General features: G+C 41.2%; 1 protein-coding gene across 1 annotated transcript in view; it reads left to right on the plus strand.

Annotated features, from left to right (window-relative positions):
* The first annotated feature begins 2395 nt into the window (after positions 1-2395).
* The window catches only part of rnf152 (ring finger protein 152), a 42317-nt gene continuing 19009 nt past the window's right edge, over positions 2396-25703 (plus strand). The window contains exon 1 of the mRNA XM_079361684.1: positions 2396-2809. The gene's annotated coding sequence lies outside the window, so the exon portion shown is untranslated. The remainder of the gene's footprint in view (positions 2810-25703) is intronic.

A 25703-nucleotide genomic window follows, 5' to 3' on the forward strand; every position in this document is an offset into this window, starting at 1 on the left:
AAGGGACAGAGCACTGAGCCTTGAGACACCCTTTAAGTTGAGGATAATGATCAGGAGTATGTACATTGTGTTTGTTTATGAAACTTGCCAGATGCTCTGTGTCCCCTTGTCTGATTTAAACAAGGTTTGTTTATTTGTTTGGTTTTAGGTTACAGCTGCATGATTGATCATTTTGCAATTGAGGAACAACAGCACTCGCCAAGGGTTAGTATTATTTTCAGTGGAAAGTGCTGTGAATACAACAAACTGTTGCATTAGATTGGGCATCCTTTGGGGTGCAGCTAAGACTCAGATGCTGAAAGTCAACATTAGCATTTCAGAAGCTAATCTATTTCCATCATCTCAATCTCGTAAGATTTAACCAAACTCCCCTGAAGAAGCCTGGAGCCGTATCAGGCATTTACGACCTCCAGGGGCCAGTTGCCATTTCAGCGCATTGATGCATCACAAATTTAAATTCATTATCCTCAATAATTAAAGCAAATATATCAAAGAGCGCTAACACTGCAGCGATACTGTCAGCAGACTCCATAGGGATTGAGGCTCAGGCCTGCAGCCCAGGTGGCTTCTAAGATATTCAAACACACACGAACACACACATAGATAAATATAGTATCTTGTTAAATGCATCCTCAGGGTTCCCATTAATAATTTATCCCAAAACTGTGAGACATCACAGCCGTATTCCTGCAAAATTTAATTGCCACTACTTTTGATTATACTCTGGTCACCACATTTAATTTTAGTGTTCGCTCTGATGGCGGTGAAATCATTTTTAGAGAGAATCGGATCGTTATGATGCTCCTAAAAACACTCTCAGGGGAGCTGTGAGTGTGTTTCTGTCGAGCTCAGGGGAGAAGCGATACAGACTTTGTCATAAAATATGGTATTTTTTATACCATATTTTTCACTTGAGGATTTAAGGATACAGCAATAATCTACTCCGGTCTAGTCTGTTATATTAAATTGCATCCTTGAGCTTTATGTCTCAAAACGAGGGGTTTATACACCTCGGTAAAAAAAAAAAAAAAAGAGTTTTATGGTTGAGCGATAATCAGCCCAAATAAGGCAAATCTGTCCTGAGTTGACTTATCACTAAGGAAACACTTTAACATTTCTGCAAACAGCAGTCTGAGCAGTGACACACTGCATAATATCAATCTGTAAAGGTCAGTAAAGCTGCTTTTAGATCTGCATGCTTTGCTACCAATATGAAGCTGGGATAAATGTTTTCTTTTTTTTCTTTTTTTTTTTATAGATTTCTGCTTTTATATGAAATGCATTTAAGCTACAAAATCACCTTGGGCACTGGAAATAAGTACATTTGCTTTTACCAGGTAGAATATTATATCAGCAGAGGATTTAAAAACACACTGTGGCAACACAGTGAGAGAACATGCGTTGTGAAAAATTATTTGATCAAAAATGTTGGTTCCTTGACAAAAAATCATGCGTACCTTGGAATAATCTTAATTTCCTATATTTCATATTATTTGATTCATCTGTTGCACCTGCCTATTGTTTAATTAGGATTGTTTTTTATGGACAGGAAGTTTGATGAACTACTGACCAGAAGGACAACTTGGTGACAGTAAAACCACTCGTTAGGGGGCGAGCCGAGAAGGGCTAATGACCTGAGGAGAAGAAAGAAGAATTGTTCATTTCATTTTTTTGTGATGACTTAATTTCTTGAGATTTTGGGCTGAAATCCACTCATTATCACAGAAAAAAAACGTTTTTTTCCCCTATGATGACGAAACAAAAATAAATAAAATGTTCTGATGCGTGTCCGCTTCAGTGCAAATAACTGCTAAATGGTTCCAAGATTGCACTAATATAGATTTCTAATCTGATCTGATTGGCCGAAAACCAAACACACCAAAATTCCATCCTGAACTGTCAGATTCTGAAATGTTACGAAATAAAAAAATCAGTGGGAAGTTGTGTCAAATCAATAGCATTTCGATGATGCTAAAGCGGTTAAAAGAGGGGGATTTAGGTAAATGAGTGACTCTTGGATGAATCAGATGGACAGTTATATCACAGGAGGACATGTGGGTAATTATAAAGACTTTTGGTCCCAAACATTGAGAAATTGGGTCAACCAGAGGGAACAGAGGAGGGAATTTGCTGGGCTGAAGTGTACACAAAACCTGCAAATGTCTAATGAGGCTAATCATAGTTGCAAAAAAAAAAAGGAAAAAAAAGGCGCATTGTGAAAAAGGTCAGACTGTACGTGACCCCTGTGCACACGCCTCTATCCTGGCTGTAAAACTGTGTCACAGTCCACAAAGTCAGCTCAGGTTAGACATTTTTTTTACAGTGCAGCCAGAGCCACCAAATCCAGCGGAGCGCAGCGGTGCAGCAGGGACTGACTGCTCGGGCTGCTCACAGCTGGCCAGACATCGCATCACATCAGCCAGCCCAGCCTTTGGTGGTGACACGGTTTCATTCTCCCTCAGAAGCCTGTTATGTGTGAATGACATTTTTTCCTTACAGTGAGAGGGCGTATCCGCTTTCAGATAGGAGCAAGCGAGGAGAGAGATAGAGAGAGAGAAAGAGAGAGAGAGAGAGAGAGGCTGGGTTGGGACGGAGCGAGCAGTGGGAGGAGGATTTTGTGTTTTCGCTGGTTTCAAAACGCAGGAAGAAAACAGCGAGCAGCCACGCCGCCCACCGAACAAGGCAAAGCGCGCGTCAACAATTTCGCAATCACTTCTGCTGTGACCCGATTAAATGTGTGGAGGAGTCGGAGGAGAGCACACAGACACAGACACAGACTGCTGCTGTCGGCTACAGGAACTAACAAAAGGTAAGCTCCGGATTTCTCCCTGTGTCTTAACATGAGTGATTTATTAAACGGAGTCTGGTTTGAGATCTGCAGAGTGTGCAGGAAACGCAACAAAGTTATTTCCGAGGACAGGACGGCTTTGTTATGTCGTGAAAGGTGAGGGCAGCATCTCTTCTCATGGGGCTTTTGTCTGCACACTTAGACATGAGCATCGTGTCCAGGTGTGTTTTTTGCCGTTTAGGTCTTTTGAACTATTAGAACACATTTGAACATTTTATCAGCTAAGATTGCTTTTAAAAAAAAATGATTTGAAGAACTTATATCACAGAATGTCCTGCCTACCTTTGTCTTTTCTATATCTCTTTAATGTTGCACTTCTTCATTGATCCATCTGATCGATTGTGTTCCTTTTGTTAGTTCTCTATCTGACGTCCTTTGTGTTCTGTTATTTCCTGCTCCCTTGTCGGACAGTTTACAGTTGGGGGGGGGGGGGTCCAGATTGTTCTTAGATCATCACCCATTGTTACAGTAAAAAAAAAAAGTGGTTAAAATGCAAGAAAAGTCCACCTCTGCATTCTCATCAGCAATAAGTGCATTTTTTGTGCTTAAGAGGCACTCGGGGTGCATTTCCAACCACCTCCTTCCATTATCATGTATTTTTTTTCTGCTTTATTTCTTTTACCTCAAACCACATTTGAAAAATGCAGGGCTAAGTTAATGCTATGTAAAGTGGCTCGTTTACTCTCCGACTGGTGTTCTTTCATATGCAAAGTTGTAAGCTGAGTGAAATGCAAAAAAACAACAACAAAAAAAGGGTCAAATGTGGAAAATTTTGCACAAGAATATCAGCGATGTCTCGTGAGACTTGACATTTAAGGTTTGAACGTTGAATTGTTTCACTGATTTCTATGCACGTCTTCTCCAACGTTCATGAATTTGACCTTTTTTTGTTCACTGCTTACTGCTGGACCTCACCCTGCATTGAGAATGTCTCAACTCTTCTTTTATTCTTGGCTATTTTAGATGCCTGCAGGAATACTGTTGAATCAGTTTGATGATGTTGTTCTGTGAGCAGTAAACCTTTATGGCTTTATCAGTTTTCCTCTTGTCTAAAATCACTTCCTGTTCTTTTTTTGGTAACGACTTCAAGGAGATGATTGGCTCGTTATAACTGTGCCTACAGCTGTGTGCATTGCAACGTATCGCCTATTGTCTGCTTTGTTTCCTGTTCAGTGTCACTGCAGCTGATTTCAGCACCATATCATTTGTATACAGAGACACTGTGAGGCAATCATGGGCCATGTGCCTGCTTCTGTTTTGTATAGTTGTTGACCGAATAGCTTTGGGTGTTTCTGTGTTGTTTGTACATGACAAGGAATTTAAAGATCGTATTCTTGGCTGGACAAACCTGCTTGTGAAGTCTGGGGCTAAACAATGAGCTACAGGAACTGTATACCACTAGTACTTATTCAATGTGTAATGTGGTCATTACTGGACAATTTCCGATTCCAGATTTGTTCCATGAAAACTTTCTTGAAGTTTTGTTTTACAACTTTCAGAGAAAAAGTCCAGTAGATGTCTCTCTTTGGCAACAGTCGCTCAAACCAGAAGAAAGTTGTCCCTTTAGCAGACTCTTCCCCTCCTCCCCCACCCCTCCATTCAGTCTGCTGTTTTAAGATGTGATATTTACGTACCTGTGATGTATGGCTTTAATATGGATGTGGTGGAGTCGTGATGATGGGACGAAGTGAACACCCCTCTGTACCAAAGTTAATTCAATGGTTTTTTTCTTTTAAGTTTCTGAGACCAAAAAAAAAAAAAGTACTTTTGTCAGTTTGGTTGTTCTCTCTTGCAATCAATCTCCACCATTACGCCTCTACATGCAGCGTCCCTGAGTGGAAGGGTCAATCTCTCTTCTCCCAACTGGTAGCAGGACTAAGGGTTGGGCAGAGAGAGGGGGGGGGGGTCACATAAATGAAACATTAAAAAACGCATAAAAGGACCCAATTTTAAAAAGGGACACTCCATCAGTTTTCTTCATCTGAGTACAATTCACTCATCGTTGAGGAGAGCGTCCCTGTCATCTTATTGTGCACCCTCAATGTATCACAACGACATGGAGTCTGTAAGATAAGGCCGCTTATGAACCCTGAGCTGCCTTTCCACAGGCTCTAAAATCTCACTAAACATCCACCTAATAAAAAGTCTAATGAGAATATAAAGTGTAACTATGTCACCACCTGAGACTGGCTCGACAGGAAGGGATTAATAACAAGGTTTAGAGAGGGTTGAAACCTCTGATAATCCATTCAACAGTAAAGTATTAGTGCCTAATAAGCACATAAATGCTTAATCTGATTGTTTCTCTCTGGGTGGAATATTCTCTCTGCGCATGCTTGCACCACGCTGGGGTTACGTTAGGGGATGTGAAGGAAGCATCTTGTTGATGAATGCTTTGGAGTTGGTGGAATTGCTTTGCACAGGTCAAATTCCTCTTCTGATTTACATTTTGAGGGAATTATTCTCAGAGCTATAAATGGAGGATTTAACCAAAAATACCGTTAAGTTGAATCATGGGAAATGTAGGCTGAAGACAGTTGTGTGCTGACTGAGTTTGACTCAGTCTGGATTTCGCAGCATTAGAAGCATACATTCGGGAACATTATTTTCCACAATCTTTGTCCTCCAACCTAACTTTGGTAGAAAAAACTCTTTTTATCATCAGTTGTCAGTTGATGTTGTGCTTCAGGATTGTGTTTCTCAAACTTCTGTTTACTGTTTCATACAGTTTGAGATTATACAAGAGAAGCTTTTACCCAAAGAACTCTCTCAAATTTCTTAATTTGTTGGACAGATGCAAGATAGAGAGGGACTGCATAGAAAAAAGAAGGTACAATGTTTTAAAAAGTCATTTATTTAACGTTGTTTCTCTTTTAGAGGCTATTTTATACTAACTACTGGTTTCCTCATAATTAGATTATAGTAGATAGCCTGCAACGCCCTCAAATCCACCAGCACTGATGTAACAAGCAGTATGTGAACAAGTTTGGGCTGCGTGATATAAATTACATCTTAATATATTTATCTCTCTCACTCTGACCCTTATAAAATGTGGTCTCCAATCGAGACTGTTTCCAAGACGTGTCTTACTACTGACTGCTACACTTCCAGCCTCGAGCTGCTTTTTTTTTTTTTTCCAGTGAAGAGAATTCAAAGCTACAGCATTCAATTATGTTAATGATCATCGTCCCCTTTACTTTGCGTTTGTGTGTTGCATGTTTTATCTTGTCATCGTCTCCCTGTTTTCCTAATTTGACGTGGAAGAAGTTGACTGACATGGCACTCAGCCCTGACCTCCAGCCCAGTACTCTGGAATAAACTGGAAAACCAATTCTTAGCCAGACCTCGTCACCAAACAGCAGTGATTGACCTCTAATGCTTTTATTGTATGAAATCTGGTTGGAAGGCCGAGACAAGAACCCAAGAGGCCGTTTACAGCACATGAATAAACGTTTTCTTGGAATAAGATATAAGACTTTTTTTCTTAAATCTTATATTGTTTGGAAATGACAGTCAACAATTAATAAGGCCATTCCAAGATACACAGCAAATACCAAAATGTACTTATTCTCTCTAGGAGAGAGTCAAAATATCTTAAATTGCTATATATGTTGTCCTCCTTCTTGAACATATAAATCTACCAGAGCTTTCAAGTTAATATGGCATATTTTAAGCAACCGTAATATCCCTGCCTTGCTTTCATTTTCATACATTCTTATTAAGAACACCCTGTTATGCAGATGCTTTGAATTCAGCTGTTGCAGCCTGTGCGGCTCAATCTCCGGGGGGAATATGTCGCCTTATATCACCTACACTTACCAATATTTACTCGGTTTTATCTAACAGCTGCCTCATGCCTTGTGGGAGCAGTCGGAGGGAATGAAGGTAAACATTGCCTTTGAGTTTGCTGAGGCACAGAGCTTTAGACACGTTCAAAGCTTTGAATTTGTCCTCAGGAGCGTAACTTGTCCTGGCATCTTATTCCAGCCCCCTTTTTTTTCTCTCTCTCTCTTACTTTGAAGGGATGTGAGAGATTTAAATTGTGATGCCAAGAGTGTGTTCTCAAAAAGGTTGCAGCTTTATTCTGTGTCAAGTTGAAAAAAGGCATCTTATTTTTGTACACGCCTTGCAGGTGTTTGGATTATCTTTTGAATTCTGTAGCCGAGAAAACCTTGGTTCTCTATAATTTGGTGATTTTAATGGTTTCAAAAAAATTCAAAGATTTGTTGTCAAGCTCTTCTAATCTGATTGACATCGTTTTCCGTTAAAGGGGTGATTCACAATCATACTTTTTCTCTTCAAAAACCCAAACAGACAGACAACCTCAGAGACTGAGATACTGTTCAAATGTCCAACAAGACTCTACAGTAATGCTAGCTGCTGCTTATGTTGCCTTAAGCTACAGTATGCTAAATATATCACATTCATGAAATGATGATGCTAACACGTTTCAAAATGTTGACGTGTTCATCATGATGTTTACCTTTGAGCCGCTTGCAATAGGAAAATAATCCAGCTAATTCATAGGTACATAATGTTGGCTTCAAAGGTGCCAAAACAATGTTTTATAGCCTACATTTTTAACTAACTAACTTCATTGGATTTGAACAATAGGTTCAAATTCAAGGCAGGTTTTATAATTGTCTCGGACTAGCAAAAGTGATCTGAAACCTCATTCTACAATGCAAAAAATAAAGTTTGTATACCTAATTTGTTTGTAGAAAAATGTTTTTACATCTGATAAAACCAGCTAAACAATGGCGTACATCAGAGTGCTGCAAAGGTAGCAGCCGATTAGCCCAAATTTGCTAACGGAGGTTGTGATGTTCTGCAGTGCGGTCTCCTCAGTGAATCAGTTAAATAAACATGACAAGATGTTCATTAACTAGATCAATGATTCTGTGTTAGCCTCAAATTGAATATGTCGAGCTGATGTCGATGTTGGCTGATGGAGGGTTCTCCGCCTACAGGATTAGACGACGCTCTCCATCAACAGATACTTTCGCCCTCCACTTGTCGTCCCTGTAACCTCTTCGGGGACCTTCAGTCTGACTCTGCAGGCCCTCAATACATCATTTCCCACTTTATTCCCTCTACCATTTTCCAAATCTGCACCTCCGCTGTCTCCTTCATTAATTTCTCCTCTCCCAGGTCGTCGGCAAGTCCGCATCCACCTTTCCCTCTGCTTCATTTGCATCTTGGCTCCACACGGCTGCCCAAGTGTTTTCTGGGAGTCAGGTGGCTAATTGGTTCCCATCTGTTGGGAGAAAGCGGCCTTTTCGGGATCTTGGGTAATTTGTGTCACCGGTTGTATCGCGTTGATTTAGTTTTGTACTGTTACATAGTATTTTCTTTCCAGAGTAATTGTTGCACTGGGTGTTTCTCAGATTTTCCTTTCCAAAAATAAAGCTTTAAACATATTTTTGGTTCATGTTCAACACAACGAGTTCAGAGTTTGGTTTCTCTGTCAGGTGGGAAGCTAAGAAGAAGGTCAATGGTGCAATGAAGTCTTTTGTCTCCTGAAGCAGCAATGTTTAACTTTAAACATCTTCTTGCGTCTCCTCAACATCTCTATTTACTGCTGTTTGGACCCCATGCTAACGAAAGTTTTCACGCTAGCTAAACAGAAAGTGTGCCATTTCTACTGGATAGAACTGAGGTTTAAACTGCAGCATGTGTTGTTTCTGTATAAAGATAAGCGCTAAGAGGAGGAAGTGGCAAGGTTTAGCAAGCGCTGATGTAATCCAAACAGGAAGTGTGACAAGAAGCTTGAAACATGGGAACCATGTTCACTTAATTTCGAACTGAGATAAACAGTCAGCAGACCTTCGTGCCAGTTGTCGGCCCGTGAGAGCGTTGGCTCCTGGCCACACAGCATTTTTACTGCGAGCATTAACATGCGGTCTCAACACAGAGAGAAGACTGTTTGTTCTCTGAGGGACATTTATAGGAAGACTCGACTCCTTTATGTGGAAACACGATGAAACAACCCTGTTGATAATTACTAGTTTTTTGGGTCAGATTACAGATTCTTAAATGTGATGATTTGCCGTTTTACACCATTAAAGCTTGATATCTCTGAGGTGGAAGGACAGATGACATTTCTAGGTGGGGAGTGGGTTTGTTTCCTTAGCCAATGACAGCGTGGAGGTGAGTTTGGGAGTGGATAGAATTCTGTGATTGGACACCATTGAGCTTCATAAAGAAATATGAGTTTAAGTCTCATATTAACATACATTTCAAAATCATTGTATAATATTATATCTACTTATATTCTATATCAGGTTTCTTAGGTTTCCTTGTGCTGTATTGTTACTTTTTTTCGATCTCCTCAGAGAGAGCTGTCGATGAATCTATTTCCGTCTCGTTCTGAGAGCTTCCTGACAACTGACTGGGTTCCGCTGTTGACCTTCTGTAATGAGTTTAGGCCGATGTGTGTGCCGGCGGGGGTTCCTCCTTAAATGGAGGCTGAAGTACAGGCTGACTGAAATACACGCCTGCATTGCTCGGCTAAATTTAATTTGCTGCAATAATAATAATAATGAAAAAAAAAAGGAAACCGTGGAGATGAGAAGAGATTGAGCTTTAAAGTGGCAATCGAGGGATGATGACAGAAGTACCTCGCAGTGTCGGACCTCCAAGGTTATCCAGTAAATTGAGAGTCTTTCGTGAGGATTGCAAACATGAGTAGACGTGTTTTTAATGCAGTTTCGCTTTTAGTTTCCTGATATCAACACTTTGATTGTCTGCAGGAGGCTTCGGAGCTGATACCACCTTGTTTTTCCTTCCTACCGCCTGACACTCCATTTGTTTTGCTGCTCTATCTGAAATGAGGACTGTGGGCATGCAAACAGGCGTATTTATACCCCACCTGACCATCCATCCATCCTTAACGACATTATTTAATGCTTTTTGTTGGCTGGCAAGCCATGAACCTGTGGCTTCTGGCTCCAGTATTCCTGAAAAGGATCCAATTTGAATCAATCATCGTCTCGGTGGCGTTCCGTTGTTTTGTGGTTCTCTCCTCTGATGATAGATGCGGTTATTTTCCTTCGCAGGATGAATAGTAAACGGTGACAAATGGTGACAGCTAATGCATCGGATGTTGTCAGTGGAAAATCATTTACCTCGCTTTCAACGTCCATTTAAGTCGACTAAAAGAAGAAAACTTGAATGTGCAGATGCTGCACACGACACTGACAGAATATAGGCCAGATTAAATCTGTAGATTCAGAAATTCACGCAACGTGTCATTTTAACTATTATTTTCTGCCTCAGTCTGGTGAAGTTCAACAAGCTGTCTGTTAAAATGAATCTTGGTTAGTAGCCCTGTTGGCAGTTTTACCCACCCATCGTTCTCAGTTATGCACCATCCCGGTAGATGAAGATAACAAAAAAACAACAACCTTCATTTTAGTTAGAGGAGTATTTTAATGCATACACTTTCTGGGACCTGCACAAATAATTAACTGAAGCATTTATAAAACATTCAGTGAACAAGTGTAGTGTAAGAAAGCAAAGAGTGCAGCTGAATCATAGATGAGAGGAAGGTAAGAAAATAATTATCATGATAATGTTGAATTAACCTTTTGATTAGGTTTCTGGGTTTGATAAATAATAAAGTACACAGTATGGGCGCGGTCACAAATGTATACAACAAATGCATGCTTTATCTTATTATGAAGCGTGCTCAGTTTACAAACACAAGGACTTGAGGTTTTTTTTATTTTTAAAGGGACACACAGTCGAGTCCAAGTCTGCACAGACAGCATGGCAGCTACTTTAATGAATTTGCGGCTTGTTAGTAGTTTGAGTTTCGAATTGCATATTTGGCACGTCGCCTTGGTCTTGTCTAAATTTAATTTGTAGTATTACCACACAGCTGAAATAAAGGTAAATATTAAGCAAGTTAAGTTCTAATATCGACCTGTCACTACTCAGGGAAGGAGAAGTTAAATTTTTTAACTTAAAGTAACGGCAAGCGCTGGTAAGCAGCGATCAATCTGAGGTCGCGGGGGCCGTGAGTGGACAGAGGCCCTATGACACCTGAATTGTAGATTGATTATGTTCCAATAAGGGAGGTCGTCTTGTTTCAAAGGCTGTTAAATGATCACTTAAAAACTGCCTCTTAAAAATAGTTCTCGTTATGCAAGATTTTACTACTACAACAAGACCTGGTTTTATTTTCTGGGTTTTTTAGTGTTTCAGTAAATAGTGTCAGTCTGCATGTGGAACACAATCTCACCTGTACGTTTCTCTCCTCTGCTTCTTCCACGTTCTAGTCCACTTGGTTTCTTTAGTACATAAAAACCCTTGAATGAATGGAAAAAGCTTGATGTGCAATTATGTGAAACAAACAGAGTAAAGGCTCCAGCACTCAGTGCATCAGTGAGCAATTACGTAAAAAAAAGACCTTGCTGCAGGCCTCTTGAAATCAGTGCGGTCTGTGGACGTGCCAGCTGCACGTAGTGCCGCTGATTACATCATTGTGTGCCGTTCAAAAACACAGCTGCAGAAATAACAACACTTCGCTCAGAAAGGTCTTTATTTATATATTTTGAGCACGACTCTTCAGATCAGCAAGGCAGTAAAGGTTTTAGAGTCCTTAGAGGATAACTGAAGCTTCCTTCATTAAAGGACAGAGATTGATGTGTAGTAAGTGTACCTCAGTGGGTGTGGATGTTTTGTTGTGCACACAAGTGTTTCAGCCTTCAGGATGAAGGTCTCTGCTCCTCTGAGACACCTGCAGTCTGGTGTCAGACACGCGTCATTGAATGCTGCTGCAAGGTGCCATCACACTTCACTACTCCTGGTTTTATAGTGTTTTTTAGTCTTTCACCACAACACCTGAAAATCCATCCGATTTCTCTCACAGTGACTTCCAAAGGTCACATGTGGAGAAAAGCAGGTGGAGTCTTGATTTATTGTCAGGGTTGATCTCAAAACACAGAAGAGAGATCCCTGAATAAAAACCTTTAATTTTAGACTTTAGATGAAAGCTCCTGAGGCGCTTTAAGCTCTTGATGAAACAGACCTTCTGACCTCCATGTTGTAAAAATTCAAATACAAATGAAACACTTAAAACACACTTTTTGTGTCAATGCAGAAAGGTTTTTGCAAACATGGACAAACCACTCAGACAGACATCGGCTCTTGAAGTGTTGCGTTACGCTTTTTAAATTGAAAATTGTTGGGAAGAAGAGGATTTTTGAAAATCATTTTGCAGACCATTATGCATCATGCAGTTCTGGGGAAGCCTGCAGAGGTTTTAAGGCTATTTGACGATTGGGTGAAATGCGAAAACTCTTCAGCTCCACGACCTTCACTGTGCTTTTGCTCACTTGAACTTTGCAACATTTAATAAAACGCGCAATAATGATGCTACCCAGTGTTGTAAAGTTTAATGTCATTGTAATTATGCAGATGAGTCTTTATGTTTGTCCTCCTGCAGAGAAATTTATCAGAAAAAAAAAAACAACAAACGAGGAGTGAACTTTGCATGAATATTTAATTATTTTTGAAAAAAGGAATTTCCCCATGCAGGCAAATTCCAGGACATCCACAAATAATTAAGTGTAGTATTTATAAAACATGCAGAGAACCAGTGTAGTGTAAGAAAGCTAAGAGTGCAGATGACTCATTGCAACGAAGAATGTAAGACAATATGGGTCATGACGAGCGCATACTTTCTAATTTGCCGTCTTGATCAGAGGAGGCTCTTTAAATTTGTTTTTCTGAACAGTCAATATTCAGGATGTGGAGGTTTGACGTGACGACTGAGGAGGCCTGCTGCGAATGACACGCTTATGATTGACGAGCTGGATTGTATTTTAGGTCGATTTACGGCGGGAGAGGAAGGCTCCCGTCGTTAACACCTTAGACATGCATGATGATCTCATGTCAGCTCGTGGACTCTTTTTTAAAAAACATTTTTTTCCTTCCCGGCGTTTGTTGACGTTTGGCTGTCACTTGTGATGAGCTGCCTGTGTGATGCTGGGTGTGGTTGTTTGTCCGGTTAGTGGGCGTGCTGGAGGTTAGGGAGGTTGTTACACATGTGGATGAGACTTGGAGGGTGATGGATGTGAAGTGTTTCAGATGAATGAGCTCGTGTGACGTCATTGAGCTGTGAAGGTCTACTGTACACCCCCCCCCCCCCCCAAAGTCACTGATGTATAGACAGATGGATGAGACCCCTAAGAGTCATTTTATAACCAACTCTGCACCTGACCTCCTCACCCTTCAACCTCACAGACGATAGACGAGGGCCATCATGTTCAGTTAGAACTGACGGCTGTCGAGACCAGATTGACACACAGATTTCTGTTTTTACAAGATCTTTTTTTAAATCTTTATGACCTGCTCTGATCTGATCCTTATGCTTACTGACTTAACTTCGTAGTTTTTGAGGACACTTAAACAGGCTGAAATGCAAATGTTAACACTTGCAGAATCCTCCGTCTGCTCGCTCCTCGTTCCGTACTCTGAGCTTTGGCCGGACAAGTGAACCACTTTTCTTTTTCTGTCTGGACGTGACACGATCTGAGAAAAAACCCCACTTTATGAAAGCATCACAAGGTAAAGAATTACAGCAACATAAGGTGACTTCATGATTGTTCAGAGCTCACAAAACATAAATTGTTTCCTCGCTGCACAGTTTACCAACACTTGATCTCAAGTGTCTGATTTAAACTTGCAGATTTGTTTTGGGGATTGAATTTGATAGTGAAAAAATGGGCGTGCGGTTGAAGGGGTTCATGGGGTCTTTTTTCATGTCAGGGTCTGGCAGTCATTTTGGACCCGCGAGGTGGGTTGTTAATGTGTGTTGATATCCCGAGAGGCGAAGGTCTGTGCGAGTTTTATTTTATTTCTTTTTCAGGGTGACCTCCCCTTTTGAACCAAGCACGGTCTGTTTGGGGACACTGTGAAAAAGGCTGCACGCTGTGTTTTGTCTGTAGGGTAAAGGAGTCACAACACGCATGCCGTGATTGAGATTTTTTTTGTTGTTGTTGTTGTTGCCCAAGGACACGACCCCAAAAAAACGGAAGCGTGCGGATGGAGTCTTGGCAATGAGGAGGAAGAGAATGAGGAGAGGAAGATGAGGAGGACAGATTACAGAGAGACCACGTGAAGCAGGAAAGCAACAGGGGAATTTATTTTAAAAAAAAAGAAGTTTTTAACCATGCTGCAAGCACCGAGTCCGTCAGAGCAACACTTTGGTCCTGAGTTAAATATCTCAAAAAGTATGCTTTGATTGAAATGTAGCTCTCCCCGAGGAAACGTCTGTACAGCTTATGGGAGTGTCTGAATCCTATTTAGCCGTAGACACAGGTGAAACCGTCCAGTACAAATCATGACATGATTTTTCGAATCGGATTGCAGCCGGGAATCACTCTCAAAATAATTGGCAGGAAATTTTTCACGTAAGACATCAAACCAGACCTCCTTGTCGCTCTGTTCATTCACACAGTATATAAAGACACATTATGTTTGGATTCAGCACAGCTCATTGTGTTCACCTCTGCCAATGAGCCTGACGCCGTCGCCAAATCTATGTGTTTGGCTGCTGTTTTGCAGATTGTTAGGTGTGGGGGAAAAAACAAGTCATGGGTTACGGGGATGAAGATGAAAGGAATTATTTTCAATTCTTCTGAGCTTTTCGGTTTTGACACTGATAGAATCCGTCTTCAAAACGTGGCGGTTTATTTTAATGCCGTCCTCACTCTTTAAAAAGGTTTTCTATGATATTCGGTCTGCTCTTCAGAAGATAACTCAAATAAAATTCGTCCTCATATCCTCCTGGTCACCAGGGAGTCTGCAGCAGCATCCCATTTCCTTCATCCATCACAAATCCTCCGCTGGGGCTCTAATGTGTCTTCACTGCTGCAGGAAAATGCTTCACTGACTTTACCTCCCCCCCAACCTGCTTTTGCTTTTTGCTTTACCTGTTTTTAAGTCTGAATCGGCTCACGAAACACGAAGACAAACTGGGCCAGCCAGCTTCCTCTTGTGCTGCATTAAATGTCTCTGTAAGACTCCGGGGCAGCATTTTTATCAGTTCAGCACAACAACAAACCCCCGACAAGATTCTCTCTTTTTTTTTTTTTTTTACATCTATCAGAGGGATACAGAGGTGCCGGCTGTCAGCTAAACATATCATTTCAAAACAACTACTTTGTTGGTGTTTGAAGTCATCATTGTCCTTTTGCCTGTTCCTAACTAATTGTGTCAATTGGTTTGGTGCCTTGCTTAAGGACACCTGGGCAGTAATCAAGATGTGCCCTAGCACCTCTCCAGCTACCAAACCGACTTCCATGTCATGGTCCGCACCGGGACTTGAACAGGCGACCAACCCAAGTTCCTACAAACGGAGCTACTGCTGCCTCCAAAACACCTCGTGTTTGATGGAAATCTGAGGATGATACGTGTAAAGTTTGTTGGCATTGTGATCTGATCAAATGTGAATTGAAATAATCTTTTTTTATGGAGCAGCACTTTCAACACAAAAAAATGTCCTTAAAATGTTTTTCGATAGAGGACCATTTTTTATCTCTGTCGAAATCCCCTTTATTGTTGCTTCAGTTGTGAATCAGCAAAAACAACATCAAACCCCTCTCGCCCTCCCATGTTCTACTTCCAACCCTGTTTGTCTTGGCCTTAATGGGACAGGCGATTGTTTTCCTCCTTGCGAGCATGTTTCCACACAATTTGAATTAATTGGATTGTAAATTGATCCCACTTTGGAGTCGAAACCCTGGAAGCCGGAGCGTTGGCTGCATACAACAGTTTAATCTGAATACTAAATGTTATTAAAAGCCTCCCCTGCCTCGCCCGTGTAGGACACTGTGTACCTGGTAATGAGAAAAAAGCCCCGAGGGCCCATTGCATTCATTGTGCAGCAGCTTGGTATAATTCAGAAATTAATTGCCTTAGTGTCTGGGCGGCGCTGTAATGGTTTGAAGATAACCAATATGACTTCTCAAGGCTGATGTCTTCGTGTTTTAGTGCAGGACGGTAAGCAGGAGGACAAAATGGGAATGTTTTTATAATGAATGATAAAAGCTTTTGGATTCAAACAAAAACAGTTCCTCATTTATTGGCTTTGGATTCAGATGTTGCCCGAATGTCGCTTTAAGAAGAATTTTAGGTTTACAACAAATAAAGAAGGTTTTTTAAAGAAAATTAATTTAAGATTGAGACTTCAAAACGTCAATAATGATTACAATTTCCATTTAGCCCAATGTCACATTTTTAAGTGTCTACTTACATCCTGCCAGCAGTCCAAACCCCAAAAGTTTTACTTTTAAAAAGATAAAGAAGTGGACCGAAACTTTGTCTCATTCAGAAGCTCAAACCTATAAATGACTTGAATTTAATCTTGATAGAAAGCCCAAAATAAATCTAATTAATAACGTAACTGTAGCTGATTTCACTTCTGTGAATCTGTGCTGTGTCACCAAACTGTTGGCCTGTGACTCAATTAACTGACTGTATGGGGGCGACAATTATATTGTTCACATTTCACAACTTTCAATAAAAAAAAAAAAAAAAAAAACGTCTTTAATTAAAAAACTAGACAATCCTTTTCAAACTGAGAGATATCTCATTTTGCTCCACTGTTAGCAGAATTTGAAATCCCATCCAGCATTTGTGCATTTCTATTCAGCGTGCAGCACCTCTGCTCCTCTTCTCGCCTGCTCTGCTTACACAGCGGAGGCTCAGAGGAGCCGACAGACGCTCCCCACAATGTAGATGACAGGATAAAAAGAGAAAGAGAATGAACGAGGAGAGCAGAGCGGGGAGCGAGGAGAATGGAGGGAGGGATAGAACGAGGAGCGGAAAAGGCCAGAGAGGGAGGATAAGCCACGTCTCTCTTGTCTTGACATTTCTCTCTGTCTCTCCTGGGAATGAGAACCCCGATATAAATGTTCCAAACTGGCGACAGAGTGGGACTGGAGCAGGAGGATGAGGAGGAGAGGGAGGCTTGTTTGATGTGCATTAGTTATTACACGCAGCAGAGTCGGCCAATAATTTGGTTTCAGGCTGATGTAATTAAAGGGTTCGGGTCTCAGCAGTTTTCTCGGGGCTAATTTGTTTAGGAAGCGCTGAGTCCCCGCCGGCTGCTGGTGACAATGGCGTTACAGCGAGTCTGCTGCTGATGCTGCTGCTGGTGGTCATGGCAACAGGGGGCCCACAGGTGCACATATTGGTATCTTTGTCAAGCTCCCTCGGCAGGCTAGATTTCATTGAGCGCTCTGCACCAGGTGCTGTGAATCCATCCTGAAGGGGAAGTTCGCCTGAGATGCCTTCTTAATCCTCCAACAACAACAACAAAAAAACCAATATTTTGCTGAAATAAAAACACATTTATTCCCTTTATACACGTTAAAGCTTGATTGGAAATGTTTTCCTACCTATATGAGCAGATGCATTGATCCTGCTTTGTCTGATTGTTAGCTTAAAAGCCAGAGGATGCAGTTAGCTTAGCTGTTCACAAATATGACAGGTTATGTTATTCTAGTAGCTTGGAGTCTTAAAGCTATAGCGACATGCCACGCAACTGTCAGTCAAATCAGGACGACATGGTATATGTTAGGTTTGCTTTTCAGGTGCAATAGTAAAGATAACTGAAAATGCAGACTAAAATGTAAATAAGATGCTAATGCTAGAAAATACATGTTGGCACAAACTGGTGTTAGCTTATTCTATCTGGGTCCTCATTAGCCCCTGCTATATTCACTTTATAAGCAGCACTAGAGAGAGTTTAGCATGAAAAAAATCTAGCTGGTTTATCAGCATTACAGCACAGCGGTGGTCTCATTCATTTCCACTAACTGAGTCAACATGGATCGCCTCCAAATCAAACCGTGGTGTGTGCCGTTAACACATCCTCGCTCTCAGGAAAGGATGAATTGGATTAACAGAGCTGTGAGAAAGATGTCCTTCCAGAGAGCGCTGGATTTGCCAGCGTCAGATGTGCTACCCCTGCGCTTCCCGGACGTTTTTCTTTTGGTTTTAAAGACTCAAGACGGCAAACATGAGCGTGCTGTGTTTGCCTTTCCCTGATATCACCTTGCAGGATTTTTTCGTCATTGATGTACCTTAAAAGTTAAGTCTCTCTGGAGTCCTGAGCTGCAACTAAGATGGAATGAAAACTTTTTTTAAAATCCTAAATTCTTTGTATTTACATTTTTTGTCACCTTCTTAAAGAACTGGATGTCTTGTTTGAAGATGATTCCCCTTTAAAGGTGTTCTGAAAGTCTAGGATTATAACCAGAATATTTTTAAAGTCTTCTGGCAATTTGACTAACCCTTCAAAAACTTTTTTTTTTTTTTTTTTCCAAGGTGCCCTTTGAAAAGGCTGCTGTTATCTGTTTGAATTCAACCAGGAGTTTGCAGCATAAGGTCTACATTTCTGGGGCACCGCTCTGCAGCATTTGGGGCCGCTTTTCTCCACAAGGGGTTTGATAAAAAAGCAAGCGCTTTATCTGCATCCAGAGGCCTGACCTCTGCGGGTTGTGGACTGATCCTGCAGCACACACAGCCGATGATAATCTGTCCACTCCTCAGGTGGTCTGGGTGAAAGCACGAGCTGGCTGTCGGATCAAACAAACTGTCTGTGTGCCTTCCTCCCCACATTTCCTCAGAAATAAATAATATTTCTGGCTTTGTGGCCAAAAACACACAGGTGGAGAACAGCAGTTAGTGGGGAGCAGGTGGCGTTTTCATTTAGAGAGCTGCAGATCACAGTGACATGGAGAGTTGTTTTTCTTGATTTCTTAGAGGAATGGACTACTTCTTCTTGGCTGCACTCGCCTTATTAAATATCTTAAAGGCAGGACTTTATGAGATTGCATCTTAGGATGTCCGCAGTTAGCCTTGAAACGAGTGTTTTATTTCTCCTGTGGCTGTGTTTACTTAATTCCAGACTAGACGGGCTTTTCATGTATAATTATGCAGATTTGATCAAACTAAATCCTAAACTAGGACTGCAGACGGAGGGGATGGATGTGGGTATTATTAATGGGAATACATTTGCTGTTTTCTGGATTTCATTTCTGACGCGTGGACCTTTTTACCCACAGGAAACAGTGTTAGTGCACACTCCATCTTCAGAAAGCTAGGTCACAATTGTCAATTGATTAGTTTTGCTTTTGACTGCCTGTCAGTTAAAAACAAGTTTACTATTTGTAGTTGAAACATTTTGTCAATTGGAGGTTTTGTAATTCCAGCTCTTAAGATTACTCTTAATGATTTCTTCTTAAGATGTAGAACTCTTGTCCATTACGCTTTAAAAGTGGATCATTATCTGGCGTGCATAGCTTCTCGGTGCTCGGTTAATAAGAAAAACAGAGGCTTTCCGGTGACACAGCTCTTATCACAGACTCTGGAGGACAAACTGTAATCATATCGATCTGTAGAACTAAGTCTGGTTAATTTAACGTTGCTCTGTTTGCCGTGATAGAAAAGAGAAAGGAGAAGATATTAATGGAGTAGATAGGTTAGAAGATGCAAAAAGCAGGAATCTACAAAACAGAAGGTAACACATTCAGTAAACATGGAACGTTAATTGTAAAGAGTTTGAAAGATGGCATAATTGGGAGAAAACGTCAACAGTCCCCAACATGACGAGACAGAAACTGTCAGTTTATCTTGCTGACTCCTGACGATGTGTTCACCTTCTCTCCCTTCACCATCAGTGGAAATGTTTCATGTGAGAATTAACCACCTGTTGCGCTCATTTTTACAAATGCTGCAGAATACAAATATCAGAATCTGTTCTGAATGTTTTTCAAAGGTTAAACAGAAAAAAAAAGTAGCATCATACAACTCGTCATCCACAACTGTCTGATAATTCATCCCTCAGAGTTTTGTCCCTTCCATAACAACCTGTCTGCTGAACATGATCATTTACAAACAACCCTCCACACTGAATGAAGCTGTCTTTGAGTTATTAAAACTCAATATTTTTATTTCTTATTTTCAAGCACATAATTGACCTCTGACCTGTATGCAAAAATAATGTTTGAAAATCTAGGATCCAATTAAAGCTGCAGAAGGGCTTCACAGGAGAGACATTTGTTTTATTCAACTGTTTCCGAAGGTTAAATAGGAGCTTTCATCTTCTGCAATGATTTCTCTATTTCCTGCTGAATACATTTTTTTAATAATCAAAAAAATTCCACCAATAAAATCCTTTTTTCCCCCCTTCCTTTGACCGTTTGTGACCGCATGATTAAAGCTGTCTTGTTGTGGCAGAGTTCAGATGGAGAGCAATGTTCTTTTCAAGGGGACCAATGATCAGAAGAGAAATGAAAACAAGGGTCTGTATGAAAGCTTGTTGACGAGCCTTTTAGCCTATGTGCTGTACTGTACCAAAATAAAGACGACCAACAGACCTGACTCTTATGTGCCTCTTTTTCACTCCTGTAGAATGATTAAGGAACAAGGAAGAAGAGGGCTGTAAGGGACTGGCCTCACTTTTTTGTTGATTTTAAATTTGATTGACCTCTTCCACTTAGAGCTTGCTGCCTTGTTTTACAAAGTGATGCTTTAATCATTTTCACATCGGTGATTGAAATGTTATGCTTTGACCTATGTAAACACATAGAAACCACTTTCCTTCTTTCTTTCTTTTTTTTTGGCTCACCGCAAACTTGTTAATTGTCGAGCCTTTGAGTGTTGTGATTTGATTCAACAGCTCAAGAGTATAATGCATCACACTTTCGTTTTTTTTCCCCACCTTGGCCGTTCATACTGCGTCTGTTAAATAGTTTGCCGTATCCCCTTCCAAACAGTATGACATGCAGTGCTTTTTAAAGTTTATCTCCACTTTGTAAAACAAGCCATTAAGATAAGATAAAAGCATTTGTTTGCGTGCAGTAAGGATACTCCAGAAGCCAAACTGACACTGGACTGGTACCTATAGGACATCACATTTTGAACTGAAGTGCCAAAGATCAAGCTGCTGTTTTGAAGAAGAATTCAAAGTAAAAAAAATGGCTGTATCTCTTTTAAAAGGTAGTTACATTATATAATATATCATTCTTTCAGGTGTCTTATAGCTCAGCTGAGCTGGTAGTTGTCTTTTGGCACGTCAAAGGTTTTTTTTGTCTCCCTCCTGCTGTCAGTGTGTCTGTTTTCCTGGTGCCTGAAACATGTCAAATCTGCTGTCTGAATGCAGACACAAACGTCTGATTTATGACCCCTGTAGCACACGCACTCCCCTCTTGTGAAACTCCTCTTCCATCTGCTTCCATTTGAGGAGAACTAGATATTTTTCCACAGGGGAGTCGGTGTGTTTCACTCGACATTGACCCTGTAAAAGTGGATTTTTTTTTCTCCCTCCCCTTAATGCTGGAGGCTGTTCTGCTCTCTTGCTGAGTTTGCGGTGTACACTTCATTGACTGAGCTCCCGGTCCTCCCTTCCTCCCATTGACTGCATCTTTGTTTTTTGTTTTTTTCTGGGTCCCTTTACCGCCATCTCCTCGGATGTCACTGCCATTGATTAACTCCTGGGGCCTCATCAGAGCTTGTTATCCTGTCAATTTGCTCACCAACTGCTCGAGTCATTAACATCAAGGGTTACTGTGCAAAATGCTCCACCAGGTGTTTCTGTAGCTCATTTCAGCTCAATGGATCTCAGTCGATGCACACCTGTGCTGCTGTCAGAGAAAAAAGTGTGATGTGTAAATGTGATGGAAAGAAGCAGCGAACAAAAAAACAGTTGATTCTGTGAGATTTTTTTTTTTTAATCTACCTTCAAGCCAAACTTTATAGTCAGTCTCTCCTGCAGCCTGATCTCTGCAGCCCTTTAGCACCGGCTGCAACTAAATACTGAAGACGTGTGAAGATTTCAATTCGAGAAAACTTTGTCGGGTCCTGCAGAATGAAACTCAAAAAGAAGCCTGCAAATAACTGAACTAGACCGGACTACTGTTAATCATCATGGTTAAAGGTGATAGACAGAGACGGCTGAATCAAACCAGCACAGCACTGACCGTAACGTCTTATTATGTAGGTTACATCAGGGAAGTTTGTTTTACAAACCACGATAGACCAGTACCCCTCCTGTCCTGTTTTACCAGCGAGTGAAAAGGAGAGTGGCAGACGATTAAAAACATCTGAAAACATGTTTCTGCAACCATTTTCAAGTAAATATATGCACCTGAAAACAGATTCTGTACTACCCTTGTTAAATCTGTTAATCCCCTTTTCCACCAAACGGTCCGGTATAGATCAGAACAGTTTGGTTTGGTAAGGCCTGATCCAGTTTGTAAGCCGGATGCCGATAGCCGTGTCAGCTAGCGTTACATCTGAGCAGCTAACAGCTACCCTGCTAGTAAATTAAACAAAGGAGAAAACTCTGATAGAGTAAACGAAACCAACGAAGACACAGAAGACAGGCAGAAATTCATCGACTTTGTCACTGGCATGTGACTCTTTGTCACAAAAACTCAATCAAGCTTTGTTTCAGAGAAAGCTCTGTGCCGCGAGGAGAAATAAAGTCGAAAAAAAAAAAATTGACTGGGTACTTAAACACGGCAGGTTTGTTTGCCACTGTTGTGCAGAAGGTGAGGATTCTTTCGACCAATCAACAGACTGCAGTGTTTAACTCCAACTTTTAGGGTCAGATCGATATACTTGGCAACACAACAGAACGGTTCCAAAAAGTAGGACGGTACGGGTCGGTAATTTGGGGATCTTTCCCAGCTTTACTCTCAGAAAACGCCACAAGATGTGTGCCGTACTGAGACGAACCAGACTGAACCGCTTGGTGGAAACGGGGCTTTAGTTGTCCTTTAATTGCGATGGCTCAGTCAGTTGTTATGATCCTAGGCACGACGTCCCTGAGCGGGCGGGGCCATTTCACTTCCGCCACATTGTGGCAGGGCTGCAATTCAGGAGGATGCAGTTAATGTGTAAAAAAAAAAAAACTCTGTAAGGAATGTTTGAACTTCCTGCTGTAACATGAACAAGCTGAAGGAAGCGCTGTCACTTAAATGTGCACACAGAGCTGAGATCAACAAACCCAGAGGGAGTTTGACTTCCCTCTTTTTTTTTTATTTACATACATGCTGAAAACTTTGTGATTAAATGTTATGCTGAAAAATGCAAGAATGATAAATCTCCATTTTTAGTTCAAGATGAAAACCAACTTATGGCTCCTCCTCGTCATCTTTAGCACTGCGATGTTTTGAATGCTGCTCGGTCTGTAATGAGATTTTTTCTGACAGCTCCGGTAATTAATTCATCTGACACAATAGCTTTGTGTCACAGTGTGTAGGTGGAAGTGCTGGATAAAAACCAAGCAAAATCTATTTGCATAATATCAGCATTGTTTTGTAACCTCTGCAGGCGGAGGACAGCTTGTGTGTGTGTGTGTGTGTGTGTGTGTGTGTGTGTGTGTGTGTGTGTGTGTGTGTGTGTGTGTGTGTGTGTGTGTGTGTGTGTGTGTGTGTGTGTGTGTGTGTGTGTGTGTGTGTGTGTGTGTGTGTGTGTGTGTGTGTGTGTGTGTGTGTGTGTGTGTGTGTGTGTGTGTGTGTGTGTGTGTGTGTGTGTGTGTGTGTGTGTGTGAGAGATGTTTCTTTAATGTTTGTCCACCGTCTCTATAAAAGTCCTCACTGTCAGCTGCAGGTCTGACGGCTTCGTGGAAACCAATTGCTTTCCTTTTTTTTCTTTTTTTTTTTTTATTCCTGCGGCATTCAACCAGGCAGAATCAGCGCAGAAAGAGAGCATTGTGAAGCTGAACCAATTTCATTAGAGGTAGGCTGAAAGCGTGTGCAGAAGGCCGTCAGGGATCGCTGCTTGAACACAGGTAGCCTTTCACATGTTTAGCCTCAGGAGATGCTGCTGAAGGTCAGGCGTGTGTGCAGTGCGTGTGCAGTGTATGTGTTTTATGTTTGACATTTTGTCTTTTTTTTTGGGGGGGGGGAGGGGGCTGCTGCTGCTGCAGGGCTCTTGTGCGTGTCTGTGTGTGTGTGTGTCTGTGTGTGTGTGTGGAGGTTCAAAGAGGCAGATGATGCTGCAGGAGAGCGAGGTGTTGGAGACAGAGAGGGAGGCAATCATGTGTTCGTCAGTGATGGTGTCTGATTGAAGTCTGTGCAGGCTGAAGGGCATCCTTCAGTTCATGTGGATACAGAGACAATAACACAAACCTTGGAGTCTGTTTCATGTTTCCTTTCTCTATTTTCCACCCACAGCTCCTCTCAATCCTCTTCACACTGAACACAAGGTTACTTTATTTTGATTTTTAAAGTCGTACAGAATCAGGGGCGTTTTTGAAATAATATATTCTATCAACATAATTAAAATAAATTGTTCTGCTTTGGAAAGGCAAATAATCAAGTCAGACTGTCAGGGGAAGATTTGATCAGTTCATGTTACTCTTTAATTTAAAATGTGAGCTGCGTTATTCTAGCGTTTAGTTCAGGTTTCGAAATGCCAATCAAAGATTTAACACACAATAACTGTTACAGCTGCTACAGTTGTATAACTTGACTGGGTTGCCTTGTTTTCTATATGAGACAGACAACATGAAGCATTTTAAACGCACATTATTAATATTTTTTTTTGTAAGGTTCACAAACCATGAAAAGTGTCTGAAAGTGAAGAAAACACACAGTCAGATTGACCCATGAGGTCGTGCATGGATAAAAGCGGAGCCTCGGATGACCCCAAGGTGTGAGCAGAGTAACGCTCTGATTCCCTGACATCCATGGGGGTAATGAACAACACCTGACACTGTGACCACACACACACACACACACACACACACACACACTGACAGACAGTATCCAGCTTTAATCCTGACAAATTGCCACCACGGGTACTGTAGTGTCCCTTTCTAAAGCCCTTTATCTGCCGTGTCTGCCCATTCAGCTGCACAGAGAAGCTCCTAGATTCATCCTCCAATCTTTATCCTCCCTGCAGGCCCATTATCTTAAGTGAGTGTCGATAGGATGCTCAGAGTCGCTCTCTTTCTCTTCCTCATGTACAAATGAGCAGTGGGAGTCCTTTCCGAGCAGCACTATGTATGCATATGACTCGTAACCTCGCGCTCGTAAATACTGATGAGTAACTGGCCTTGGTAATCTGCTGCAAATGTCCCTTTTTATGTGTGTGTGTGTATGTGTGTTTCCGTGGTGCAGGGCTTTGATGTCGGCGCTTCTGTTGTCATCCCTCATGTTGCTACAGCATCACTACAGCTGTCAGACGCACCAACGCCACGCTGCCTTTAAAGTGTGTGAGCATGCCAGCCAGGGATGAGCTTTAGGAATATCAAAGCCTGTTTATTTGGCAACATGAAGACACATTTTGTCGAGGAAGATGGGGGGGGGGGGGGGACAAAGTATTAAAGCATGTCATAAATGTGAGAACAATCAAGCCATGGTACAAGAGAATTGATCCCTTTTTTCAATCCATTTTTAAAAAGCTAGGAGCTGATTAACAGTCTCCAGACATCCGTACTCTTTTTTTTTTTTTTTTTTTTTTTAAAGAATCGTCAGATTCTTTAGTAGATGTTGTACAGAAACTGATGAAACATATGAAGAGAATAATCACGTTCACACAACAGGTCCTTGTCTTTGGTCTGAACCGTCGAGGAAAACCTCATTAGATGTGGATGATTTAGATTGCTAATTGGATCAAAACAGATTAAAGTTCCTCAGTCTGAAGCTTAAATTCTTCATTGTTGGATTAATAACAAGATTGTTTTTGTTTTTTTTCTGTATGAGACAACAATCATTTTAATCAGAGGGATATTTCTCCCAACCACATGGGAGCAATTTAGAGTTTGTCATGTAGGAGTCTTTCTTTTTTTTTTAATCTTATGAACAAACAAGGCGCAACTTATTTG

Source organism: Symphodus melops, assembly GCF_947650265.1.
Source record: "Symphodus melops genome assembly, chromosome: 14".
Classification (NCBI taxonomy): domain Eukaryota; kingdom Metazoa; phylum Chordata; class Actinopteri; order Labriformes; family Labridae; genus Symphodus; species Symphodus melops.